Consider the following 19,759-nt stretch of genomic DNA (forward strand, 5'->3'; position numbering starts at 1 on the left):
ATGGTTCCTAGGAATACTACATTTTTCTACTGTTTAATACCATTCAATATTCTTTCAACCCAGAGGCATCTAGGTTTCCTGGACATATGCTATGGACCAGTGGGTTTGGTAAGAAACAACTGATTTTAGCTTTGGTCCAAGCTGTCATCTTTTCAGATGTTTAATCGAACAGACGGGCCACTTTTGCCACAATGTGTCAAAAGAGAATATACCCAGGATTCTCAGTCTATATTGTGTTGTAAAATCGGAAAGGAAGCAGAGCTAAGGACTCTGAAATAACCTGAGCTGAAGTCACCTAAACTGAATAGCAGTCTAATGGTCTTAAATTATGAGTTCTACTTCTCAAGCTGTTTCCACTAACTACCAGACTTCTACCTCTTTGTCTCCTCCCTAAGTCCTCCCAGTCACTGCCGTGAAGTACCAAGAAGCCTAGGTCTATGCTACAGCAAACATTAATAATGATAACTATAATTGTTATTTTTATCATTTGGAAGAATCCTAATGTATTTTAAAGACAAGCCAGCCTTCAGGGATATACCCTGCATTTTACAGCTTTGGAAAATAAGAGAGACAAGTGGTCTGGTGGAGGTCTAAGATAGGCAAAGATTAAGTAGTTAGGATAAATGGTGGCACAGGGAATCCAGCTGGGGATTTCAGACCCCACAGCGAATCTTACTAGCCTACCTCCTGGTATTTACAATTTAAAAATAAGTCAAATCCACTCAAAGAAAGAAAAGTAATGAAATGCCTCTAGTAAAAATAATTTAAAAAAAGTAAATTGTTTGACCAATATGTGTGTAATTCTAGGTCATTAATCAAACTCAATCAGAAATAAATTTAAAAACCCAACTAAAAGCGCTTCTCATAATCTTATTTTATCAAAACTCCACATTTCAGTGAGCAACTGCACAGACATTGTGGTCCCAAATTATATTTTAATTTAGCTCCTAATTTCTCTGTGTCTGTGTCTGGATGGCTCTACATCTGTCTGTTGCTCTCTATTTCTATCTCTATGACTGTCTCTCTATGATAGTGTGTCTCTGTGTGTTTCCATGTCTGTTTCTTTGTCCCTCTTTGTCCTCTTCCTTTTCTCCTTTTTCAAAAAAAAAAACAAAAACAAAAACAAAAAACCCAAAAAGAAAACACCCACAAATGAAATCTGCTGTAGCTGTTTGCAAAATACAGACAAGTTGCTGGGTTAGTGCCAGAGAGATTTCTGAGGCTGCCTTAACTTTTGAGTCTGAGGTCTTCTTCCATGGCCTATTCCCACTATATTTCCCAGTGGCCTATCTCATGCTCTAATGCTTCACAATTTATATAAGGTCTCAGTCTTTCAGGGAGTTAATCTTTCTGGGTTATCTTGATAAGGGGAATACTGATCTTAGCTCTAAAATTTACAGATGAGGAAACAGAGGCCCAAAGAACAAGGTGGTTTTTGGTCAAGGTTTCTTATCTTGCTAATGACGGAGTTGAGATTCACAACTCAGATCTCCTGATACCACCTGTTTCTTGTATATGACCTCATCTAAAATTGGAAAATTGGCAAGTTTTGCAGTGTGGCCTCTGTGTACCAACTATTTAATCATTGTGAACATACTTTCCTGATTAATTTTAGTGGCCTCTAATTTAGTAGTATTGGGAAAGAGCTAAGGTCCAGTCTTCTCCTGAGCAAGATCATTTTAGCCCTGGATATTATATTCAGATAGCAAAGGGCATGCATGAGTATTAAAACTCCTTGCAGGCTGGGTCTTTTGTTACACTGTATCCCTAATATCATTCATACAGCAAGTACTTAACATGCATACATAGAATTTAATTGAATTTGACAAATATCTTGTTACAGTTACTCTAATGGGATCACCCTACAAATGTTTCTAGAGACAACTACCTATGATGGAGAGCAAATTGTACCTAACAATCTTCAGACTATGTATTCAAAGTCCCTGCAAAAGAAGGTTAAGAATGGTGCAATTCAAACAAATGGGGACTTGGAAATCTTTGGATGTACCGACATAATCCCTGGAGGTGAGTGAAGAGAATGAGGGACCTTGGAACAAGGTCCACATAGGCAACTCCATAGCCAGTTAAGTGAACATCCAAAGCAACTAAGAATGCTTATCCCAACCAAATCTTAAACTTCACCTCTCTACCAACAAAGGGGAAGTGGATGGAAGAACATAGTATAGTTTTGTGTGCTGAGATATTTAAGTTGTTTCTTCAGTTTCTTAAGTCAGACTATACTAGATGCTACTATGAAAGAATTGAATAGCTCTACTGAGTCATATCTCCTGCCTTATTCATAAAGAAATAAGTTGTTCCTAAGACACAGCTCAGCACATCTCTCTAGAGCAAAATACAGAGTTTGGCAGCTGACCCACCTGAGGCTGTCAACATTAAGAATTCAGGCATTGCTGATTGTACTTTCCCTAAGGCTAAACTGTTCAGAGGAAGCCGTGAACTTGCAGATTGTGAGGCTAAGATAGAGGACTAGTAATTAGGAGAGTCAAGTCGCAGTCATGATGACCTTTGATCATTGTATCCAATCAGGAGAATTAGATCGCAAAATGGAGACAGACACACACACACACACACACACACACACACACACACACACACGAATCCATGGAGTAGTAGGCAAGGGCATTAAGCAAGGGCTAGGGTCAGTTCCAATCTCAGCTCTATAAATGATTTGGGGGAACTCACTATGCTACCTCTCTGGTTCTCATTTTTCTTACTTCAACAATGACTTCCAGCTCTAAATCTTCTGGACCAGTATCTGCCTCTTTCCTTAACTATAGATAAGTTATCAGAAGTAATAAAAATAACAATGACATGTCTTGACTCACATAATTTGGGATACCAAAAAGAATACCAACCTGATCACTAATTAGAATCATCAGAAAGGAAGCCAGATTATGTACCATACTGCTAAAACAGGAATTGGGACTACCCAAGATATCTTGGGTCTAAGAACTTCTTCCTTTATAACAGAGCACATCTCTGGGAGGTGGGAGGGAGGGAAAGACCTTCACACTACCTATCTGATAGAGACAAAAGCCCTCTGGATAGCTCATGACAACTTAAAAAAATCTGAAAATATTTAAGCTTCTACTATTTTCCCCAGCACTGTGCTAGGGGTGATGGGAAGATTAAAAAAAAAAAAAAAAAAAAAAAAAAAGCAGTTTAAAATAGAATGTTCTTGAGTAATGAAGATTTCCTCCAGTTTCTTAGCAGAAGAATTAAGAATCAAGATGGGGACAGAACACAGGGATATATACATTCAAGTTCTAGGCAGCCAGTGGGAGGCCTAACTCTTCCCTACTGTTAGCATTCATGGTTCATCTACCATTCCATACCACAATTAATTAGTCTTGCCTCAGAATAGCCCTCTTTCTCTCATTGCTGCTCAGAGGTTTGATGGATTTAAGGGACATAACTTAACTGCAGGGCATCACAACAAATTTAAAATTTATCATTCTGCTAAAAGCTATTGATCCAGCTTCACAATATATCTACTTACTTCTGCTTGGCTCTCAAACACCAGGTTCCAGCTGATGTGTTAATCTTTCAAAGTCAATTATCCCTGGAAATTAAGAAATGTACTCAGGGCTAGTTTCTAACAGATCAACTAAGTAGCCAGGGTGATGCTAGGAGAATCAATGGAAAAATACCTCACTTTCATTGCAGAAGACTCTATGAAGCCTTCTCACTCTGGAGCATCTTTTTGCTCCTGGTAGGCCCTTCTCCTATTATTATGTTCTTCATGGAACCTCCATGAGGAAGGGCCCAGTGGCCAGCAAACCTTAATTCCTCCTGCCCTAGTTCTGCTTATGACTTTCTGCATTTTACCACCATACATACCTCACTTCCATTTCCCTTTTTATATGTTGTCTTCCCCAATAGAGTATAACCTATTTAAGGGAGGGGCCTATATTTCCTTTGGTTTGTATCCTCAGAATTTAGCACAGTGCTTAAGATAAATGCATAAGTGATTTGACTTGAAAAAGAAGAGTTGTGTTCATTGAACAAAATAAATCAGACTATCAAGGCAGTAGCTATTTCTCTGCTTTTCATTTTTCTAACTTAACAATGACTGGGTTGGATTAGATAAGTCTTTGAACACTCTTCCAGCTTTCTAAAGCTTTTTTAACTAGTGATAAGTTATCAGAAATAATAAAAATAACAATGATATGTTTTTATATATGTGAAAACTAAGTCTCAGCACCATCCTAAAGTTTAGTTGACTCTCACTAGAGACCCTGTCGGCCCACCTCCCTTCAATGGATATCGAGGCATAAAAATGTCAACACTTGTTCAAGGTCATAAAAGAATAAATCTTGGACTGTAAAACAGAGTTGGGACCTTAATTGTCAATGGAATTATTCAGGATATTTATTGCCTGGCCAATTTCCAGTTTTGACCAAGTATCACTCTGGTCTGTGCTCATTAGTGAGAGCCTGGATGAACTTCCCTGTATCCCAACCACATATCCTTCGGATTGAACCTGGAGTTGTACTCCCCTGGCAGAATAAAGTTCCTTTCATCTCTGGGAAATCCTTTGCATCCTGTCAGATCAGGCCATTCTTCTAGGAGAGGAAAAAGGTGGGTTGACAAGGACTTCAGAAAGAGCATTTTCCCCTCTCCTTTGAACTGGAAGCCAATAACCACATATCTTAAGCCTTAGACAACAAAGCAGTACATAAGGATGGAGTCTAAGAATTAATTCCCATTTAGCCTTGGAAGCTTTTTCCTACCCACAGGCTTTTGGAGGTTTATGCCAATGAGCAAACATATACCATAGTTCCAAGAACTGTTTCAGGAAACAGCAGATGAGGCTTATTTGAGGTCTTTTGTATAATCTCATGGAGCCAGAAGTCACTTCTACCTCCCTAGGCCAGGTTCCATCTTAGGGGAATTGTCAGCTAGAGTATTTTTCACATATTCTTCTTTTACAATTTTGTTTCAGTTTAGTAATTTTGTAATATTGCTCTCCTTGTGATTATGAGTAAGGAACATTCAAACCTGTGCTGAGCTGGTCCATTGTTCTAGCCAAGGAAGCTCTAATGTCAAAGCATGTCAAAATGAATGGGAGCTATTCTATTTTTGTGGTTCTTGATGGCAACTGACTTTTATGCTGAGAAAAAAACAGAAATAAAACTTGATATCAACATTTGACAGTGTGCCTTTTCTTTTAACATATCCTTGGAAAACAATCAGAGAGTAAAGTTAGAGCTGCAACCCAGAGATGAACACCAAAGGGTTTCATCAAAGCTGGGTCAGAGAAACAAAGGACTTAGTCGGAGTCAGTGTTAGAGGATGACAACAGTGTCCAGATGTCAAATCTGTCGACCTTTGGTGATATGCATTACATGGTGGGTGGGAAATGATGGGAACAAAAGACCAAGCTTTATGGATCAGAGGAGTTGTTCAGGAATTCAACCACAGTGGTCTAATATTCTTTCTTAGTTTTCTTTGTCATGTGAAATGGTGTCTGCCTGCTGCTCCTTGGGAAAACTGGTTAAGAGTCCATATGGATAGATTGTATTATGGATAGAATATTGGACTTAAAACCAGTAGCCCTGAAATTAAATTTTGTCTCAGACACTTAGTTGAGTTAAGTCTGAGTAAATCACTTATATCTCTCAATCTAGGTTTCTTCATCTATAAAATTGGGATAACAATGGCACTCACCTAAAGAGTTCTGAGGAAACTCAAATGAGATTTTAAGCGCTTTGCAAACCGTACAACATTATATAACTACCAACTACTATGAGGAATGTCTGTGTCCCCAGGATATCTGGGTGTGGAGTTTGTGTGTGAATTCTAGGCTGTTTTCAAGTATATTTTTTAGGATGTAAACAAGAAGTCATCACAGGTTGAATCTATCTATCTATCTATCTATCTATCTATATTTGAACTTCAGTGGTTGAGATGGGTACTGGACAATGACACCCTTGTGGCATTTAACCAAATTCAGGTCAAATATCTAAGAATATGAAGATAGTCTCATGAGTTTGTAATGGTAAACATGCACAGTAACAGTAACACTAAGTGTCACTGGTCAACAAATTCTAAGTATCTACTTTGTGCAAAGTAACATAGTAGACACTGAAGGATATACAAAGAAGACATGGACAAAGACAAAGACATGGCCTGTGCCCCCAAGAACCTTACATTTTATACTTGGAGAAACAGTATATTTCCACAAAAAGTTTACATGTGCCAGTGACATAGGCCAATGACTGCTATAGGAGATCAGAGAAGAAAGAGACAACTTTGATCTGGTGAATATAATATATACCTTAAATACCAGTGTCTGGGAAATGAATGTAAACTGTTTGCATTTTTGTTTTTCTTCCCGGGTTATTTATACCTTCTGAATCCAATTCTCCCTGAGCAATAAGAGAACTGTTCACTTCTGCACACATATATTGGATCTAGGATACACTGCGACATATTTAACATGTATAGGACTGCTTGCCATCTGGGGGAAGGGGAGAGGGAGGGAGGGAAAAATTGGAACAGAAGTGAGTGCAAGGGATAATGTTGTAAAAAAATTACCCAGGCATGGGTTCTGTCAATAAAAAAGTTATTAAAAAAAAAAAAAAACACCGGTGTCTTTAGTCTGGCTATCTAACCTATCGTGAAATCTCCAGACCTAGAAGGGAATCATCTATTCCAACACTTTCATTTTACAGATGAGGAAGCCGAGACTCAAAATGGCATGCCCAATAATAAGAAGCACATCTAGAATTTGAACCCAGATCTTCTGAAGCTTAATCTAGATTATGTCTCACTGTACCATAAGGCTTTAATCTATCACTATTCCATTCTTATTCCAAGATTTAATCAATAAAACTACAAAGTCACTGGTACAGAGACATGTTAAAATTTACAACCTGGTCAGTACCTCCTGCTGCTTCTGATTTTTAAATTACCATTTAAAATAATCTTTTCATTTCTCTACAATTCTCTTTTCCTTTAAGCCAGGAAGCTGTTCACAGCAAGGCAGCACAGAACAGCCTTCTTTATAACCCTTGCCTGACTGGATGGTGCCTTTTTTCCTTCAGTCATGTGTAACCTAACAGCCCTCCTGGGGCCCATCAGAGCTTCTCCATAAAGATGTTAGAGCTGGAGTACAGTTAGCAAATGAAAAAGCATGTTTAAAAGAACCCTTGATTGTATTGACTTTCCATAACATGGCATTATTCATCTTTCCTCACCTGATCCTCTGCTGGGGCTCTGCTTTCTGATTCCAGAGACTGGAAGGGGGAGAAAAGTCAAAACACCCAAATATAACAGGTAAGCTTGTCTATCATCTGTAATCTGCCTTCTCTCTCTACCCTCTGACTCTCCTTCCCCACCTTTTTACTTAATGCACTGAAACATTAAATACATTTGAATCAACAGTATCCTCTTTAAGCCCGGTGTGATCGATAAGATCCAGGATGGTTAACATCTCTCTCTTACCCAAGGTACAAGAGCTATTATTACAGTTGAAAGAAGCTATTGAGATTGATGCCCACCTTCAATGAAATGGAAACAACCTTACTGTTTAGAGCAACGGGCCAGAACTTAAGGATGTGGCCAACACAGGAGGCTGACAGCTGACTCCCTGTGGAGAAATCTGCTCTGCATCACCAACAAAGCAAGAAAACAAAGGCAGAGATATACAGTGATACATGAAATCCTTGTTAGGTTATGAAACAATACTCTGCAGACAGACGGATAGGAATTCTATTTATACACTTCTTTAGCCCCCTATATTAGGGGGTCAGAGCTTTATCCCTGGGGATTTCTGGCCTAAAGAGAAGACTTTGAGGAGATGGTAGAGTTCAAACATTTAATGGATTGTCCTGTGGACAAAGACTTAGACTGGGAGATGGAAGGTGGTAGAGGTGATACAAAATTAAGCACAATGGGTTTAAGTTGTCAAGTTTAGATTTGACATAAGAAAAAACTTTCTAGCAATAAGAGTATCCCCAAAGTAGAAAAACCTGGAAAGATTTACATGAACTAATACAAAGGGAACAGAACCAGAATATTGTACACAGTAATAGCAATATTATATGATGAAGAACTGTGAGTGACTTAGTTATTCTCAGCAATACCAAGATCTAAGACAATTCTGAAGAGCCTAGGATGAAAAACCTTATCTACCTTCAAAGAAAAAATTGGCATTTTTTGAATATAAACTGAAGCATATTTATTTCCTTCCTTCCTTCCATTGTACACAGTAATAGCAATATTGCATGACTAAGAATTGTGAGTGATTTAGCTATTCTCAACAATTCCAAGATCTAAGACAATTCTGAAGGACCTAGGATGAAAAACCTTATCCATCTTCAGAAAAAAGCTGACATTTTCTGAATATAGACTGAAACATATTTCTTTCCTCCCTCTCTTCTTTCCTTCCTTCTCTCCCTCTTTCCTCCCTTTCTTCCAAGTCTTCGTGTATAAAATATCTAATACAGAAATATTTTCGTGACATGTTGAATTCATATCAGATTGCTTATGTTTCAGAGAGGGGAGGGAAGAGGAGAAGGAGGGATAGAATTTGGGACTCAAAACTTAAAAACCAAAACCAAACCAATAAATGTTTAAAAAATTTTTTTTTTTACATATATTTGGGTAAAAAGAAAGTGTTATTTTAAAAAAGAAGGGGATACCTTTTCTCAGGTTGCATCTTCTCTAGCAGAGACCAAAACAACCTTGGCAGCTGGAATATTTCTTCCAGAGAACTCATATCTATTTCTCCTAAATTCAGCCCTTTAGCCCTTTCTATCTTCCAACTAATCAAGCATATTTTTCATAAGCACAGATGTTTTTGAAGACGGGGACAGTTAGTGAAATGGATACCATTACTCTAACAGCAGAGGGGTTGGGTAACTCAAGGCTCAGATTCATCCATCTGTTAAAATTACTTGGTTCCCTCTTACTGGGAAAAGGATGAAAAATGCAACATATGCAAATAAAGTAACTCCCATTTCTTATTGCATTCTCTTTGTAGACTAATAGTGCTCTTTTAAAAACAGGTGAATTTCAGAACAGTGGTGGAAGAGAAGCAGGATTACATAGGGAGGCTGAATTCCCCCATCAGATCCTCTAGGACACAAATATTAGTCTTGCTAAAAGAAACTGTAAACTTAAAGTTGCTTTTATTGAGTCATCTAGAGGGACAGAGGAGGAAGTAAAACATGTAGATTTCTTATAAGATAAAGAGCAAAGTAATATAAAAAGAAATTTTAGGATATTTGTTGTTGTCTGTGTCTCTGCTTCATTCCACAAGGGTTGTGATTCAGATCTTTTTGTGATGTCCCCAGCACTAAGCACAGTGTCTGGAACACAGTAAGTATTTAATAAAAACTTGTTGATACAAGTTAGCTTTTAGCTGTTCAGAGTTCTTCTCCTAGCTGTTGCTGCTGCTTCTTCTCCCAAAGACTAGACAATTTTTTGGATGAGGCAATTGAGATTAACTGACTTACCCAGGGTCACACAGGCTGGACAATTTGTGAATTAGTGCCTGGAATTTGGGACAGTTCTTCTCTTCCTAGTTTTTCCCTCAATCTTTCATCCCAGAGAATCCTGATCTGCCTCTTCATACCTGTTACAAGTTTTAGTATGAAAAGAAGTAGAAGTCAGCAAAGATTCTTAACCTCTCCCATGGGATAAACTCTTGACAAAGGAATAAGATTATGTAAGTCATATAAAAATAGGTAAGAGCTAAAGGAAAAGGAAACTACCATGTATGAAGAGATATGTGGAAAATAATTTTCCCCTCTCAGAATACTTCAAAAGGTGGATGATTTGGGGCAGCTAGGTGACACAGTGGATAGAGCACCAGCCCAGCCCTGAAGTCAGGAGGACCAGAGTTCAAATCTGACCTCAGACATGTAACACTTCCTAGCTGTGTGACCCTGGCCAAGTCACTTAATTCCAATTGCCTCAGCAAAAAAAATATATATATATAATTAAATTAAAAAAGGATGATTTCTTCCACAGCTTAATAAACTCTTTTATAGGTGACAATGGCCAAAAATATTTATGATCCAGTAGCTAACCTTCTTTTAAAAGTGAAATGTAGGGATAGCTAGATGGCACAGTGGATAGAGCACCAGCTCTGAAGTCAGGAGGATCTGAGTTCCTATCTGGTCTCAGACACTTAACACTTGTGACCCTGGGCAAGTCATTTAACCCCAATTGCCTCAGAAGAAAAAAAAAAAGCTAAGAAAAAGAAGAAAGAAAAAAAAAAAGTAAAATGCATTGAATCTTTCCAAACAAAATTATTTTCAGAACCCGGTTGTTCTTTAAGGCTACAGACTAGTGGTCAAGTTTGATAAAATTCACTAAAGCTAATCTTCTGCTCTTGTGGTCTTCAAGATGCCAGAATCACCTCTCCATCACAAGGAGGAAATTTTTGTTGTGATACTTCCACCAATGTTTAAATTAGTAGCAAGGACACATGTTACCCAGGACCATTTAGTCATTTACCAAAAGACTACTAGGAGGCTATGACAACTTTAACACTGTTTAGTCATTTCAATCTCCACAACCCCATTTTGGGGAGGGTTTTTTTGTTTGTTTGTTTGTTTGTTTGTTTGTTTTTTGGCACACTTATTGGAGTGGTTTGCCGTTTCTCTCTCCAGCTCATTTTACAGATGAGGAAGTATAGCACTTTTCACACAGGAAAAGTCTAAAGCTGGATTTGAACTCAGGTCCTCTTGACTCTAGGACTAGAACTCTATCCACTGAGCTCCTACTTGCCTTTTAACATTATAATGTGACCAATCACTGTCCTCCAAACAAGAGAATGACAGAGACATTGCAGCTGACAAATTAAACATGAAAATATGACTACTGAGATGGTAACTAACTGAGGCTTTCTTGGGCTGAAGACAGAGTAGAACAGGTTTTCATTTTAGAGTCAGAAAAGGCCTAAATTCAGCTCCCCTTCCTCTAGCACAACATATAAGCATTGACAAGTCAGCTAATCTTTCTGAATTTCAGTTTCCTCACTGAGAAACTAATGAGAATAATACCCCTAATCTCTATTTTACAAGGGGCTATGAGGATTATAGATTTGAAGTAGGAAAGAACCTTCTAGGCCATCAAATCTAATCCCTTCATTTTACAAATGAGGATACTGAGGTCTAGAATACAACATCCTTGAGGACAGAAATCCTGGTTTTGCTCTTTTGCTTTCTTTTTTTTTTTAAATCTCCAGAGCTTAACTCAGTACCTAGTAATTAAAGCTTATTGACAAACTAAGTGATGGAGGTGGGATCAAGTAAGATAATATATGAAAAATTCTTTGTAAACTACCCAGTGCCATCCGAACATCAGGGATGATAAAAATAGCTAGCATTTACATAGCACTTTTACTATGTTTGCAAAGGTTTGCAAAATGCTCCTTTTAGGTTATGATAACAATGACCAATGGTATGAACAGGGTGGAATGAATCCCAAAGTGGTTATTTTCTAAAGTCTTGGGACTTTGACATTGAACCCAGAAGCATCTTACAGATAAGGAGAGTCTTTTTTTTTTTTTTTCTTCTATTCCTGCTGGGAATCGAAACTACATGTCTGCATACTCTAGACAAGGTTTGCTTACATGTATTTAATATCCACCACATTTTCTGACTGCCACCGTGGCACGTGTAACTTGACTTATAATACCTTTATGCAGTATGGTAGAGTTTTCTGGTGTTAAAAATGTGCAATTATAAAAACGAATAGAAGCTACTCTTCATGGCACTCCACCCTAAGTGTTGTGCCCAGAAAACTGTTTACCCAGTCCAAGTCCCTATCTTGGCTCTGCTCCTAATTTCTCCTTTGCCCACCCACCCTCAGGGAGATCTGGGCTATTCCATATACCATATTTGTTATAGCAAGCAGAATTTCATATTAAATACTTCTGATAAAGTAATGAGCATAAGACAAATTTACCTTTCTATTAAAACTGTCACAAAGATTCAATGTTAGGGTCTGTGATCTGTAGTCTGTGAAATTTTTAAAAGAATATTTTAATAAATGTGTTTCAATATAATTGGTTTCCTTTTTAACAGCATGTATTTTGTCTTTGCATTTTAAACTTTATTCTGAGAAAAGTTTCATGAAGGCACCAGACTGCCAAAGGGATCTATATGTGAGATTAGAATTCTATTCTAGGAAAGGGACCGACATGTGCAAAAATGTTTGTGACATTTTTTTTTGTAGTGGCAAGGAACTGCAAACTGAGTGGATGCCCATCAATTGGAGAATGGTTGTATAAGTTATGGTATATGAATATTATGGAATACTATTGTTCTATAAGAAACAATCAGCAGGATGATTTCAGAGAGGCCTGGAGAGACTTACATGAACTGATGCTAAGTAAAATGAGCAGAACCAGGAGATCACTATACACAACAGCAAGATCAATTCTGATGGGCATGGCTCTCGTCAACCATGAGGTGACTGAGACCAGTTCCATTGGTCTTGTGATGAAGAGAGCCATCTATACCCAGCAAAAGGACTGTGGGAATTGGGTGTAGACCATAACATAGTATTTTCATTCTTTTTGTTGTTGCTTGCTGACATTTTGTTTTCTCTTTTTTTCTCCTTTTTGATCTGATTTTTCTTGTGCAGCATGATATTTGTAGAAATATGTATAGAGGAATTGTATATGTTTTAATGTATATTGAATCACTTGCCAACAGGGGAGGAGCTGGGAGAAAGGGAGGGAAACTTTGTAGAGGTTTTGTAGAGATGAATGTCGAAAATTATCCATGTATATATTTTGAAAATACAAAGCTATAATTAATAAAAAAAAATCCTGCTCTAATAGCAGATATCAGAAATGTGATTTATTTTCTAAGCAATTTGACATTCCCCCCAAATTTATGTTTTCCTAAACATATATTAAAATGTAGACATCATGCTCAACTTGGAATCAGGAAAACCTGACTTCAAATCTTGGTTCATATATTTATTAGCTATGTCATTTTACCCGTCTGCCCTAGTTTCCTCATCTGTAAAATGGGTGTTAATAAAAGCACCAGAGTTGTTGTATGGCTGTATGGGTGAGATATTTGTGAGCCACTATATAAATGCCAGGTATTATTTTATTCCAAACTCAGTAACAATGAAAAAACCTCACACAAATATGATAAACTTTTTGTCTTTTTTTTTCAAACAAAGCAGAATTTTATTATGACCCAGATAATAGAGATTACAGCTGGATGATGCAGTAGATAAGAGTGCCTGGCCTACAGTCAGGATTTCATATCTTTTTGAGTTCAAATATGGCTTCAGACACCAACTGTGACCCTAGGCAAGGCCCTTAACCTTATCTGCCTTGGTTCCTCATGTGTAAAACAAGCTGGAGAAGGAAATGGCAAACCACTCCAGTATCTTTGCCAAGAAAACAACAAATGGAATCACAAAGAGCTGGATGCAACTGAAAATGACTGAACCATAAAAATGGTGATAATGAAGACTAACAGCCTGTCCTTTGGCTTCTATGTCATGGTAAAAGAGCCTATAGCACTTGTGTATATCACATACATGGGACAGGATGAAAGGATTGGCCAGAGATTAGATAACAGGAATTTATAAACTCCAAGAATAATTCATGGATAACACCAAAGCTATAAACCTTAGAGTCTAGAAAAATAACTGTCTTTGACAGAAAAAGGGAAGGTTGGACAGAAAGAGAGGAGTTTGGAAGAGAAGCATGTTTAATGGGGAATATGAGTTCTATTTTAGACAAGCTGAGTTTGAGATGTTTCTGGACATCTAGTTTGAAATGTCCAAGAGGCAATTGATAATGCAGGATTAAAGCTTAGGGTAGACACAGAGGCTGGATATTTGGATCTAAGTACCAGTTCAGAGCTTGGATTACACAAACCCAACTGATGAGATCACTGAGACAGAAAGCTGTGGAGTGTGTTAGGACAGAGCCTCATACCATTAAGATGAATGAAAGAAAAGACCCAAGGCTAAGGTGGGGGGAGGAAAGCAAGAAGACAACATCAACAGGTAATTCAGTGATTGAGAAAAGTACTTTATTGCACTGATTATATAGAGAAAGATTTAACTTTTTGTGTCCTATTTGCAGGATATTGGTTTTAAATGCATAAAATAAGATAGACCAGATTATAAAGGAAAATAATTATGTTAAAACAGTTACTGAAATTTTAAAAATCTCATAGACCTAGGTTATAAACCTATGATAGAGAGTCAAGGAATATAAAGGAAGGATCAGAATAATGGATAGTAGTGAAAAACAGACAGAGCTGAAAGTCTAGAGATCATGTTGAGAAGGGAAGTGCAGGTTCAGAAGGAATGAGGCAGTGGGAGAGCTGACTGACATTCCTTTCAGTCCCGAGATTCTGTATCCATAATATAGAGATCCCGTGTATGATTCCAGAAGAGGGAAGATGGATATAGAAAGATAGATAGATAGATCTCCCTAGGTACACACAAGGTCTCTTGCTATCTCTGTCTCCCTCCTGCTCTCCCCCTATCTCTCTCCTACCTTTCCCATCCTTCCTCCTCTTATTTTCTTCAAACATACTGTTTCCCCTATCTTTGAAAAAAAAACTTGTATAAGGCTTTGCCATCTTCTCAAGCTATGTGTGTGTGTGTGTGTATATATATATATATATATATATGCATATATATATACATACATATATATGTATGAGTGGATTGCTTTGTTCATTATATTTATATGTATGTATAGATAGATACAGATATATAGTTCTCTAATGCTCATAATTTCTGAGTCAAACTCCTAGCAAAAAGTTATTTACCCTTGTAACTCCATGCTTTCTTCATTCATTCTTCAACCTGGTTTCAATCTGACCTTATTCAACTGAAACTGCTCTCTAGAAAGTTATCAATGAACTCTCAATTGTTCAATCTGATGGTCTTTTTCAAACTCTATCCTTTTGAGACTATGTGCTGCATCTGACACTATTGATTATCTTGTCTTTTCTCCTTTCTGGGTTTTTAAGACATTACTCTTTACTGATTTGCCTTTTACCTCTCTGACCACTCCTCAGTTTTCTTTGCTGCTCAGTTTTTTTTATTTTGTTTTCTAACTAGGCATTTTCTCAAAGTTCTGTCCCTAGCACGTCCCTCTTGAACCTGACCACTCAGTAACTTCATCAGCTCCCATGGGTTTAATCATAATCTCTATACTGGTGACTCAGATCTATATAGCCGGCTGCAGTGTCTCCCATAAGTTTTAATTTTGCATCATCAATTCCCTATTGGACATTTCAAACTAGATGTCCAGGACTCAGTTTGTCTAAAATAGAATTTGCATTCTCCTCTCAACATGTTTCTCTTCCAAATGTTCCTATTTCTGTCAAAGACAATACTATTATTCTAGACTCCCAGGTTTGTAACCTTGGTATTATCCCTTAACTTCTCACTTTCTCATCCCATATGTGCAGTCACTCACTAAATCTTGCTGTCTCTACCCCCAATAGCTCTTGTATCTGACTGCTCTTTCCTTACATGGACATAATCAGGTGCTCAGTACTTGGATTATAGCACCCAGTTGGTTTCTCTGCCTCAAGTTTCTCTCCACTTCATTAAGAGTACACTTGACTATATAAGTCCTTTCCCCAATAAACTTCACTGGCTCCTTATTGACTGTAACATCAAATATAAATTCCTCCCTTTCACAACTCTGGCCCAACTCATCTTACCAGCTTTGTTGCAGATATTATTATCCATCTTATAGGCTGCAGTCCATTCCCACTGTCATCCTCTGCTCCTCACACACAACACTCCATTTCCCATCTCTGCACATTTTCATTATCTTCCAGGCCTGGAATATACATTCTTCTCACCTTTGCCTCACAGAATCCTCTTCTCCCTTCAAGACTCAGTTCAAGTACAACCATGAAACCATTACTGATTCTCTAAACTGCAAAAATTTTCCCTCTCAAACTACTTTAAATTTTAACTTATTTATTCATACTTAGTTTCTTTATGTTAATTCCATGTACATATATAATGCCTATAGCTATGTTTGCTGTCTTCTCTGAAAGAATGCAAGCTCTTTGGAAATAAGGATTGCTTTATTCATTATATTTGTATCATCAGCATGGGGAATAATATTTGGCACATAGTATGTGTCTAATATTTGCAGATAATTATTTCCTCTGCAATTTTAGAGAATTGTCTACAATACTGAGAAGTGGCCTGCCCAATGTCACATGACCTGATTTATATTGTCAGGGGTAGGACTTGAATGTACTTATATATCATAGTTTCCTTGAATAGGCAAAATCTCCACATGTACTAACTTACACACACACACACACACACACACACACACACACACACACACAATTACTGCCTTCAGAATTGAGAAGCAATCCTATGATATAAAGAATTTTGGACTTAGATTTTGGAAATCTGGGTTCAAATCCCAAATAAAATGTCAATTATCTAGGCTAATCACTTCTCTGTGAAACTTGAGTTTCCTCATTAACAAAATTGAAATGATGATAGAAAGATGGTAAGGTACAGTAAAAAGAATGCTATATTTGGAGTTATACCTAGTTCTATTTACTATCTGTGTGACACTGGGCAAATGACAAACTATCTGGGCTTCAGTTTCCTCATGTTTATGGGTCTAAATCCTATTACCCTATTTTCACTACTTACCTCATAGGACTGAGTTCTTTGCATTTAAGGTGCCATATGAAAGCAAGGTATTATCAACATTATTATTCAAGCTCAACTTAAGAAAATGCTATCTTCATATCAATATTTATCCTGCTGCTAATGATTCTTTAAAAAAAAAAAACTCTTTGGAATATAGACTTAGTAGTGGTATTGCTGAAAAAATACAGTTTTATAGCCTTTTGGACATGCTCTACAAAATGGTTATATCAGTTTACAATGTGTTAGTGTCCTAATTTTCCATGTCCCCACCAATATTTATTTTCCTTTTCTGTCATTTTAGCAAATCTTATTGGTGTGAGATGGTATCTAAGAATTATTTTAAATGCATATCTCTAATCAATAGTGATTTGGAGCATTTTTTTTCAAATGACTAAAGATAGCTTTGCTTTCTTCATCTTTCTTTTGCCTTCAGCAAAAGACGCCTGCAAAGATCCTTGAAATAACTTCCTAATTGGTCTTCAAGCTTTCAAGTTCTCATGATGCTAATATTGCACCCCACCATACATTAATTTTCCTCAAATACTTCTGTGCTTTATGGTACTTCCATACAACCTCCACCCCTCCCCTTCAACCCCCAACCTTACAAAAAAAGAAAAATCCTTTAATGTCCCTCCATTGACTACAGATAAATGCCTTATCTTGACATTCAGGGGCTTAATACAATCTGATTTCACCCACCTCCCTCTAGCTGTATCTCCTATTACAACCAGTATCCTTTCAGCTTAACAAGGCTTTCTTTTTATCCTCTCAGACATATCATGTGTTTTCCTGCCATCACGTACTATTCACATTATTTCCTCTTGGAATATCCTTTCTACTTCTCTTTCTGCTCAACTAAATTTTACTTATTCTTCCCAGCTCAGTCTATATCTTCATGAGACCTTCTCTGACCATTGCAATATGAAATTCATATGAAAACAGGAAGGGATGTTAATATCTCAGGGGCAGTGTGGTATAATAGAAAGAATGCTATAGTTGGAGTCAGAAGACCTAAATTTAAATCCCATTTCCAAAGCCCATTAGTTGCATCTCTATGGGCAAGTCACTTAACTTTTCTAAGCTTCAGTTTCCTCATCTGTAAAACAATAATATTGATATGCATTTCTGACAGGGTTATAAGAATGAATTAGTTATTATGTAGTTCAATCTCTTCATTTCACAGATGAAGAAAGTGAGAGCCAAAAAGCCAGAATGAAGTGACTTATTCAAGGTCAGAAAGTTAGGGGCCAGGCAGTTGGAATTCAAGCCCACATTCTCTTATTACAAATTAAGCCTCTATTTTGCTAAATCACATAGTTTTCTTTCTTCCCTGATATTAATTTCTAAATCATCTTGCTACTTAATTGTATTGATTATCACATTCACACACCTATTTAATCAATAATCACTTATTAAATATTTACTACATGCAAAGCACTATGTTAAGTCTTACTGGAGATAGACACACATGATTTTTGACTTCACAGATAAAATTTTTCAGAGGGACTACACACATGTAAATGCATAATGCTACACTGGTTTAGTGCCAAACAGAAGATAACTTAAAAGCATAAGAAAGGTACAAAATGCTATATGTGACTTAAGAGTATAGAAAAGCTAATATCCACCAGAGGAGAGGCAGGGGAAATGGTGTTGGTACTTCACAGAGGTCACAGTATTTGAGATTGGCCTTGTGAGATGAGTAAGATTTCAAAGTTCAGGGATGGGGGTGGAATGCACTCCAAACACAGGGAATAGAACAACAACAAAAAAAAGATATGTACAAAAGACAGTAAATAGTTCAGATTATCTTTAACAACAGAACATGTGTAGGAGTGGAATGGGAGATAAGGTGGAAAGATAGAGAGATCTCAGAGGCTAGGTGCCCTTTAAAATCTGGCTGGGCAGTCGGACTTTACTCAGCATACAAAAGAGAGAGCTTGAAATGATTTTTAGTTGAAGAATGACATGATCACATTTGCCTTTTAGGAAAATTAATGTCGTAGTGGTAGGAAGGATAGATTAAAGACAGGAAAAAATGGAGTAGGTAGCTACATTGGGAAGATTTTACAGTTGTCCAGGTATGTGATAATCAAGGTCTGTATTAGGAATAGAAAAGAAAGGACAGATTTGAATTCTACTTAAGAGGTAGAGTTGAAAGGACTTGTTAAGTACTTGGATGATAAGGTAAGGTAGAGGAGAAGGAAAATGTCTAAAACAACTTGAAGATTTTGAACACAGGTAACTGGGTGAAAGATGATACCATACAGCAATGGGAAAGATAGAAGGATGAGTCAGTTTTTTGAGGGAAAGATATTAAGCTTGGTTTTTGGAAACATGAATTTAAAGCACAAATTCTTAATCTGAGTTCTACAGAATCTTGATTTTAGAGGATCTACAAATTTGGATGGGGAAAATATATATTTTTATTTTCACTAACATCTAACTGAAATTTAGCATTTCTTTAATTTATCTAAAAACATTATTCTGAGAAGGGGTCTATAACCTACTCCAGACTTCCAAAAGATCCCATAGAAAAAAAAAGACTTAGAACCTGATTTAAAGTTTTACTAGGACATCTGGACAGAGCAATCCATGAGGCAGTTGGAAACACATAACAAATATAGTGTTCTAAAACCTTAGTGCAGCACTAAGACTTTTGGAACATCCTATATAACACTCCAAAACAAGAGATCTTTGTGTCATATGACACAATTTTATCACATACTAAATTTTTAATAAATATTTGTTGATTTGATACTGTGTTAAAGTTTGGTATTTTATAAGTACCTGTAATATAAGAATATTGCAGGTTTTCATCAACAATCTATAATTTTTAATTGATTAATTTTTTAAAAATTTTATCTATAACTCGATTTTAAGCTTTTTTACAGGCAGAGATAATGTTTATTACAGATCTAGAGCCGGAAAGAATCTTAGAGGTCTTCTAATCCAGTGCTTCTCGAATTTTTGTTCTCAGTATCTTTATTCTGTTAAAAATGATTGAGCATTTGTCCAAAGAGTTTTTGTTTATGTGGATTATGCTTACAAATATTTACCATAATAGAAATTAAAAACTAATGTTGAATTT

General features: G+C 36.8%; 1 protein-coding gene across 4 annotated transcripts in view; it reads right to left on the reverse strand.

Moving 5' to 3' along the window:
- KLHL25 (kelch like family member 25) overlaps positions 1-19,759 on the reverse strand; it is a 47,244-nt gene that overhangs the window by 17,189 nt on the left and 10,296 nt on the right. Inside the window, exon 1 of one of the 4 annotated variants that reach the window (XM_003755557.3) lies at positions 9,486-9,603. The exons of the other annotated variants lie outside the window; for them this stretch is intronic. The gene's annotated coding sequence lies outside the window, so the exon portion shown is untranslated. Of the gene's footprint in view, positions 1-9,485; positions 9,604-19,759 lie in introns of those variants that run through there. 4 annotated transcript variants of the gene reach the window in all.

This window comes from Sarcophilus harrisii, chromosome 2 (assembly GCF_902635505.1).
Source record: "Sarcophilus harrisii chromosome 2, mSarHar1.11, whole genome shotgun sequence".
In the NCBI taxonomy this organism is placed as follows: domain Eukaryota; kingdom Metazoa; phylum Chordata; class Mammalia; order Dasyuromorphia; family Dasyuridae; genus Sarcophilus; species Sarcophilus harrisii.